The sequence below is a fragment of the Euprymna scolopes genome, chromosome 16 (genome assembly GCF_053919585.1).
Source record: "Euprymna scolopes isolate OS-2025 chromosome 16, ASM5391958v1, whole genome shotgun sequence".
NCBI lineage: Eukaryota > Metazoa > Mollusca > Cephalopoda > Sepiida > Sepiolidae > Euprymna > Euprymna scolopes.
The window spans coordinates 128,393,129-128,403,164 of NC_136497.1; positions in this window are offsets into that span (position 1 = coordinate 128,393,129).

A 10,036-nucleotide genomic window follows, 5' to 3' on the forward strand; every position below is an offset into this window, starting at 1 on the left:
ACAGCTGATGGACAACACATAACAGAAATTAACATACAAATATGCATCTTTCAAGGAGATTCACTATTCTTTTTAATGTTCATCATAGTCATGATGCCCCTGAAATATATACTGAGAAAGTGCCAAGCCGGATACAAGTTCTTTAACAGGTAAGAAAAAATGAACCACCTCATGTACATGCCGATTTTAACTTTTCACAAGGATCGAAAATGATCTAGAGACATTAATAAACACAACCAGTATCTTAAGCGAGGATATCCAAATGGAGTTTGGTATGGAAAAGTGTGCACTACTAGTTGTAAGAAACGGAAAACTAGAGATGACAGAAGGCAAAGAACTAACCAATCGAACGGAGATGAGGGCACTAGGGTAACAAGACGCCTATAAATACTTGGGTGTTCTGAAATAATGAAAAATCAAAAGAGAGGAAGACTGTGGTAGACGGTCATGCTGAAAACAGCTTAAATCTCAGGGAAAACATTCGTATGCAGAAACTAATCTATATGAGATGCAAAGGCAAAATAACCACAGCAAAATAATTAAGAACGCCACATGGGGCTAAGAAAACTGATATTGTAAAATTGTAAGTTAACTACACCCAAATTGGCGGGACATCAAATAATCATGGAATGTCAAGAGGAATGGAAAGACTTAGGAGGGGAAGCACTTACAAACCTCCACTAGATAAGTGTAAAGAATGCTGGGCATTGGGGAGGTTTACTTCCACCCAAATTCGAATGTTTTTTCTTCTTTTTTGCCATCGAGAAGTCAATGGCAAGTGATTGTTGAGACGAAGCAAATTCATTTGCAGAGGAAATTTAGAACAACATATGGTATAACTCATGGATACAGAATAATTCACGTCGACATACTGGTTCCTGTTAGATCATTGAAATTAAGCAATATTGAACATGTTGTATACTTAAATGCATGACCATTTAGACATTCCAGCTGATTTATGTACTCCTCGCTTATCTCAGCATTGTTTTTAATTGTCTAAGACTTCTCACTGACACTGGACACAAGCAGTGTCGATTCAGAAGGGGCGTGGCTTGGGATTGCGTAAACCTTGCCTTATAATTACAACGTGCAGCTACACGGGGTATCCATTGTCGTTTGCGACTAGACGGGAGCATTGTATTGGGGTAACGTGTTGACTGCAGGGAAAATCGCCAGTCGTTGTCGGTGCTATTCAGGCAAGAAGACCAGATATCATAATAATTAAGAAAGGAAAATCCTTCCAAATCGTAGACTTTGCTGTTCCAGCCGACCACAGGGTGAATATCAAAGAAAAGGAGAAACAGAGCATATACACAGAGCTAGCCAGAAAGCTGAAAGCATTATGTACGATGAAGAAAATCAAAATAATACCAATAACAGTAAGAACACTAGGAACAATCCCAAAATCTTTGAAAAAAGAATGGGAGAAATTGGAATCAGGGAACTGACTGGGAAAATACAACGACTAACAATAATGAAAACAATGGAAATATTAAGGAATGACTTTGGATGTGGAAACTAACACCCATGTCCATCAAGCGTGGACAAGACACACTGCTGCAGAGGCAAAACATGAAACCCAACATGGAACTAAGAACACTGAAGACGCATATCTGTAAGTTCTTTAATCCCAAATTACCACGTAACGTACCCCCCCCAGAAAAAAAGTGATAACAAGCTGCCATGTAGAGTCAAGGAGAAAAGAAAGACAGAGGAGAGAGTACTGACCAGATCTCCGCTGGATAAGTACGAAGAGAACTGGGACCTTGGGAAGGCTTCTTGCCACTAAAATTCTAGTGAAGACTATTAGCCGCTGACAAAGAGAAATCAATGGCGAGCAGCTGTTGCGATAATGCAAAGTTATTTGCAAATAGTATCGAAAGAGGTGGAGAGTACGGGAAACATGGGAAGACTTGTTGTCACTCAGCTTCCAGCGAACACCACAGGCTGTTTGAAAGCTCCTTTTAAGCCAATAATAATAATAATAATAATAATAATAATAATAATAATAATAATAATAATAATAATAGCTGAAACCTCAAGGAATTACTAAACTACAACAGTTGCTAGTGAAACTGCAACACATTTCATGAAACAACTGCACTCGAAAGGATAGCACCATCATCGGTTAATACAACACAAAATAGTTGTGAAGGATCAAGGAAGATAGAAAGACAGAGTAGAGTAAGAGCACTAGTCAGACTTCCACTGGAAGAGTGAATAGAACTGGAACTTTTGGGAGGCTTATTGACATCCAAATTTTAGGGAAGAGCAACAACCCTTGTCAGCGAGAATTCCATGGTAAGCAGCTGTTGCAATAACAAAAAATAATTTCTGTTGGTTCTCGAAAGAATGGTAAGTACTGTAAATCAAAGAATAGATGACAATTATTATCAGTGAGCAATTATGATGGCCTGTATGAGAACTCACAGGATATGAAAATAATCTTTATATTAATAAGATAACGTGTGTTATTTTCTGTCTCACGCTTATATCCATCTCATTGAATTGCTATGCACTTCTATTTCTTGTCATAAATAATTTTACCAAGAATTCTTCATGAGTTTTGGTTTCGATTTCGATTATAACAGATGGCACCTCAGTAATATATTTATTTTTATAAATAATTTTATCAAGAATTCTTCATAATTTTTGGTTTTGATTATGGCTGAAGAAACTATATATATATATATATATATATATATATATATATATATATATATATATATATATATATAAAGCTGAATGTCTGTGTGTGTCTGGTCATGAATAGGCTCCTATATGATTTACTATTTTTAAAAACTGATTACATATAATGATAGAAGATGTATCGAGACACAGGAATGGGTATGTTTGATCTGGCAGAAAGGTGGTTCATTAAAATTGTGGGGTCTGCGTTCGCGCCTGGTTCACAAAGTATTGAAAATAAAAAATTTAAAAATAAAAAAAAACGTTTACAAGTGTTTTTGATATAGATGTATATAAGAATACTTTGATAAGTATGTTTTAACTTAAATAGGGGTGGTATAATAAAATTGTGGGGTCAGCGTTCGCGCCTGGCCTCCATAGAATTGAAATAGGCACAAACTTTAATAAAGACTTTTCATATCTATCTGCGTAAGTATACTTTGATAATTATGTTTCAGTTTGAAAAAATGTGGTATAATAACATTATGGGGTGTTCGTTCGCACCTGAACTCCATAGAATGGAAATATGTCACAAAGTTTAACAAGTTTTTTTTAATATAGATCCACAGAATATTGTGATAAGTGTTTCAGCGTGAACGGGTATGGTTTAATGAATTATGGGGTTTATCTATTTTATTTTTACTTTCATCATGTTTTGCTTTGGTTTTGATACCCCCCAAATTTACAACCGTTCCTTTTCATAACCTATCATACTTTCATAAATCAGAGTCCATTTTCTGTAGGCTGTTTTTGAACCCAGTCAACGACGGCTACTTTTGCTAGTATATATATATATATACTAGCAAAAGTAGCCGTCGTTATACATATATATATTCCTAAGTTTTTATTTCGGTTTTGAGTCCAACTAATGCACCCAAGTCATATGGATATAGTCTTTTGTTTTTCTTTTTTGAAGTTACAACTTCATATATAAAAAAAAAATCAATAGAACATTAACTCTATAATAATATATACGAAATCTGTAAGAATTGAAATATCTTATTAAAGCGTACTTTACGACCGGGCTTTGCCAGGCGTTCGTGCGAGCTTACATAAATTCTTTTGCAGTTTAAACAAAAAAGCTACAATCATATCAGATCGTCTCTATTTACACTGAATATCTGCAGAATGCTAACATCAATATATTACATATGGAATTTCCACAGGTCCTGCTAGTAATATATAAATAAAATATTTAGAATCAGATGTCAAAGAATAAAAGAACAACGTATATACACGTAGCGTTGCTTTTGTAAAACGATTAATTTCGAACATTCGAGTAAAAAATGACAGGTTGAAGAGAGTTTTTTATTTTGTATGCACACACACACACACACACACACACATATATATATATGTGTGTGTGTATAAACAGTTATATATAAAATATAAACAGTGATCCAAGTGATACACACACACACACATATATATATATATGTGCGTGTGTATATATATGTGCGTGTGTGTGTGTGTGTATTACTTGGATCACTGTTTATGAATGTCTTGAGGCCACTCAAGAAGAACAATTAAGTGTAAGGTAGAGGGTGCGACAAGACCAATCACGGTTGAACCTAAATGGATGACTCTATACGAATTTATATACATTAGACTTTGACACGACTAAATTAGGGTCAGTTGTGTAGCAGACAAAAGGTATTGCTTATTCGTTTATTTCTTGCGGACTACTATCCTCATGTTTCTTAGTTGTTGTTTCACGATGTTTCTGCCAAATATTCCTCTGGACTTTGTCAGGTATTTACCGCGACAGGATCAGAACTCCGAATCTCCTAACTAAATCCTCAGCAATTACTGCCTTCCATAGTTGTTGTCGTCTCACCAGTTTTGGTCAAATAACCTCTGGTCGGCTTTGGACAGGATTGAGACCACTATCTTCAGAAATTCAACGTCTCTATCCCTTGCGCCACCTCGTGAAACAACAACTAACCGATGATGATAATAGTCTGCAATAAATAACTGAATAAATAATACTCATCTCAATAAGAAGTTCCAATTAATTAAATCAAACGGCATTGCGTTCACCTGTGCTCGTTGAATTTTCGTTTCGTTTTCGGCAACGATAGTGCACGGGAAAAGTGGCTGGCGGTTGTGTTATTTGGGCAAATATTTGTTACGAACGTTTACGAAAAGGAAACATAAATTAGATCTCAGTCGAAAACCCAAAATAAAAGTATTGATACGGCGGAGACAGACTAGCAACACCTTTTATTTGAGAAAGAGGGAGTATGGAGGTGAAAAGAGTTATTACCCCCTAAATTGTGAAGATATTTTGTGTAGTTAGATAATCATTAATTTGCATATCACTGTATCAGCAACCCTAAAAAGACATTATTAACCCACCAAAAGCGAGAGGGCATGGAAGTGGTTATCACGAACAATAATAAATTTTTTTTAAATATTTTTTATCCTAATTTTGCCACAGTTTTGTACCATATCACAGCAGGAAAGGATGCGTTAAGAGGCTCCACACCATATTCCATCTTGACTCGTGTACCGGTATAGGATGGCGGTGGGAGGCAGATCTTTTCTGGAACAGAATCATCCGACCATCTGTCTAGTGATTTTGGCAACGCATGTGATGAAGATCTTCAATTTCTGGACGGAGATAACGGTCAATCCTAGAAGCGAGAGCCATTCATTTTACCTGGGGCACGGTGAGCAACTGAGCGTTAATTCTGAAAAGATAGACGTTTAGTGTTGATGGATTAAAAGTAACTAGACATTTTTAACACATTGTACTACACACCATGTCGAAGTAGAGAGAATCTGCAGAATGAAGTTTGGAAAGAGTTGGATTGACAATTGATTTTTGAGGAACCCCAGCTTAATAGTGTTAACTTCAGATTTCTGACCATAGCAGGATATTTTATGAAGTATACCTTTGTGCCAAACCCTATCAAATTCCTTAGATATGTTAAGAGCTATGGTTCTAGCAACAAAACTTTCGTCTATAGGTTCACTAATCCTGTGTCATATTAACGTCGGCACATCGGCAGTTGATCTCTCGGAACAGAAACCAAATTTCATGTCGCTGTTGTTTTTGTTAAAGTGGTTGACAATTTCTCTAATAATAATAGACTGAAGTAATTTGTTTATGATGAACATGATTGTCTGTACTGAGACGCAGAAGACCGATCAACCGTTTTTTTTCCAAATATTGGGTAGACTGTCGAGGTTTTCAAGGGTGTTGGAGAGGCGTACTTCCCTAAAGCAGCCATGAAACAGCTTTGTTAGTATTATAGGTAATTCTCCTTGTAGCGTTTTGAGCAGCATGATTTGGATGCTGCCAGTGCGATTTGCTTTGCTGGAATCAAGATCCTTGATAAGATTCGAGACACCATGACCACCACCATCGACGAACGCCATTATCGAACATGAAACATGTAACAGAATCGTGCCGACTTTCTTGGTGAGCACACACCTCTGTCTGCCGTGTAGTATCTGTTCTGTAATTGGTCCTTGGTCAATGTAGGGGAAACTGTTCATATTGAGACAATTCCTATTTTTTTGGAAACTGCCAGAGTGACCCCTTTTTGGTGAAGCTGTTTTTCCCACATAAAAAACGACCTTGTGTCTAATTTTCTTACGTCCATTCGTCTGTCCGCACTTTTCTCAATAACTACGCCTTGCAATTTTAATACGTTTAAATATTTTTTGTAGCATTTGTATATCTGGACGCTCCTAAAACCTTCCCACACATTACCAATACCACCACCACCACAACAACAACAAAGCAAGAAGACCAGATGTCGTAATAATTAACAAGAAAGAAAAATCCTGTCAAATCGTGGACTTTGTAGTCCCAGCTGATCACTGGGTGAGTATGAAAGGAAAGGGGAAACGAAGCAAATACACAGAGCTAGCCAGAGAGTTAAAAGGGATTTGGATGATGAAGAAAGTCCAAATAGTACCGATAATAGTAGGAGCACTAGGAACAATCCCGAAAAACTTCGAAAAAAGAATGTCAGAAATTGGAATCAGAGAAATAACTGCAAAAGTACAACGACTAACGATAATGAAAACGACTGAAATATTAAGGAAAACCCTTGAATGCGGAGAATAATACAAGACAATATAACGAATAAGCCTTACAGGGAATGAAAAACACCGAAACTGCATATTTACAAGTTCAACACCCCCCCCAATCATGCATTCCCCCCATTGTTTCATCACCGATCCCCCCCCCCAAAAAAAATACCAAAGGACCGAGAAGGGTCAATAAGGACTGAAAGACCGAGGAGCGAGCGCCAACCAGATCTCGGCTGGACAAGCGCAAAGAGAACTGGGACCTTGGGGAGGCTGAGTGCCACTCAAATTCCAGTATAACCCAATGGCCACTACCAGCGAGAAATCAATGGTAAGCGGCTGTTGCGATGATGCAAATTCATTTGCAAATGCTATCGAAGGAGGTGGAGAGGGACGGACGTCTGGGGAGACTTATCACTCAGCTTTCAGAGAATACCACAGGTTTCCAATCAGATCGTTTGTTGACTTGTGTGAAAGCTCCATGTGAGCCAATAATAATAATAATAATAATAATAATAATAATAATAATAATAATAATAATAATAATATGTTATTGTTATTATTATTATTATTATTATTACTAATACTACTACTACTACTACTACTTGGGAATTCTGGAAGCGGACACCATCAAAGCAATAGAAATAAAAGAGAGAATTGGAAAGGAATACCTCATGAGAACATGAAACTCCTGGAAACGATATTATATGGCAGAAATCTAAAAAAAAAAAAAAAGATATACATACATGGGCAGTATCACTAGTAAGATACTCTGGACCGTTTATAGGGTGTACAAAAGGAGAACTGAGACAGCTCGATTAGAAGACCAGGAAACTCATGAGCATACATAATGCACTACACCCAAAGGTCGATGTTGACAGACTCTACGTGAAGAGGAAAGACGGCGGGAGAGGACTGGTCTACATAGAAGACTGTGTGAATGACACAAAAAAAAGAACTAGAAAAATAAACACATAATGCAAAACACTGAAAGAATAATTATGGCAGCGAGAGATAAAAAAAACGACCTTGTGTCTAATTTGCTGACGCGGGAAAACAAATAAATAAACATTCATAACATTTGAGATATAAGCGCAAAGTTTTCTGCCTGCCCGTTTGATCTTCGTTTACAAAGGCGGTGTCGTTATCTGATTTCCTTTGTCTCCAACATAACTCTTCAAACCCCGCTACTGTGAATGGTGTTATGTTATCCAATATATATACTTCAATTATAGGCAAAAATTCATGATGGCATAGGTAACAGAGGAAATACCTTCGAATAATTTTTATAATGAGACATTGTAAAGTGCTTCTGGTACCAGGCTGGCAATACTCATATTTGGCAATGTTCAGCCCAAGTAAAAAAAAAGAAATCCCTGAATAGTCACCAAACCAAATAAAACAATGGATTACGATATTGTTAGGGTATGATATTTAAAGGGCATAATATTCGTTAAGAGCAGTACCCGAAGACTAAGGACGCAATGGAGAACATAGTAATTGCAGCCATAAAATCTGAAGCGGGAATAAATCAAATATTGCTGAAGACAATGAGGTAATTACTAGTCACGTGAGATAATATTCAAAAGAAATCACGTCAACAAGAGTGGATATTGGACCTTAGCGAAAAGAAGTGGAAAAATGGAATGGAATAATTAATTTTTTTATACGTGAAAACTGCTTAACATGTGCAAAAAAATATAATTCCACGAGTTATTGAAAATCAGATATCGAAACAAGTTCACAGTAGAAATCCTAAGATATATTGTATGCATTGTTAAAGTTACGGTTATATACCAAAGATGAATCAGAATATTGTAAAATGCAACAGTAATAATAGTACCCAAATCGAAAGACGTGGTTAGGATAAAATTTTGACTTTAGTCGACGGTGTCTCGAAACCTTTTTTACTTTGGCCACTGCACTGAAGTGTAGAAGACCATGCCATTTTTTTTTTGTTTTTTTTTTTGTTTTTGGAGGTTCTGTTAATTTAACCTTGTTTGTTCGTCCGTTCGTCTGTCCGCACTTTTCTCAATAACTACGCCTTGCAATTTTTGAAATTTTGCACAAACATTAAACTTGATATGAGTGTATTTTAGGCTAATAAAGAATTCCATTTCGGGGACTATTTTACCACATTTTCCAAAATTTTCTGTGTATGTCTATTTAGCAGTTATGCATGGTGCTGAACTCAAATTTAAATATGTTAAGACCTTGAGGACTTTTGGGGCGAAATAGGGGGGGGGCAATAACAGTTTTGCATGGTGTTGAACTCAAATTTAAATATGCTAAGGCCTTGGGGACTTTTGGCGCTAAATAGGGGGCGGCAAATAATTGACCTAGTCTTCATTTTTTTTTTTTTTTTTTGCATACTGCAGAACTCAAATTTACATATGTTAAGGTCTAAAACTGCACCGTTTGTTCATTTTCACCGGGATTTTACATCCCCTGGGAACTTTTGGAGCTAAATGGAGGGGAGGAGAAATGCTAACTTAATCATTTTTTTATGCCTCGTTCACTGTGCACTCACGGGGGGGGGCATTGTCTTTTTGTTCTTTGTTTTTTTTTGTTTTGTTTAGTTTTTTTTGCGTGCGCCACCTTTCTCTTTGTAATGCTTACAGTTTAGCAAACGGAGAATCGAGTACTATTTATTGAGTCATTAGTCTGATTCAATTAAGGATTGAACCTCAATATATCACAAAACTACTGAGCATTTCTAAAACCACTATGGCAAATAGGCCAGCATTGTACAAATTACATATTGACCAGAAAAATAGCTGGTATTATCTATGCTTTTAAGCAATTCTTATATTTGATTGGCCAGCAATTAAGCTATACAGATTAATCAACGTTTCATCTCCATGAGAAAATCGTCAGACTAAAATTCATTTTATTCTGACGAGTCCCTTCGTGAATGAAACGCGGAAACTCAATTTAGCATAATTGCAATATATATATATATATATATATATATATATATATATATATATATATGTGTGTGTGTGTGTGTGTGTGTGTGTGTGTGTGTGTGTGTGTGTGTGTGTGTAGGAGATAATCAAGATAAAAATGAATTTTGATTATTTACTAAGAAAATGAAACGTGGAAGATTATCTTGGTAGATATATTGCCATATATATGTATATATATGTATATATATATATATAGAGATAGATAGATAGATACATATATGTGTGTATATATATATATAATATATACATAATATATATATACATATACGTATACATATATATGTATATATATATTCATATATATACATATACATATATGTATATATATATTTATA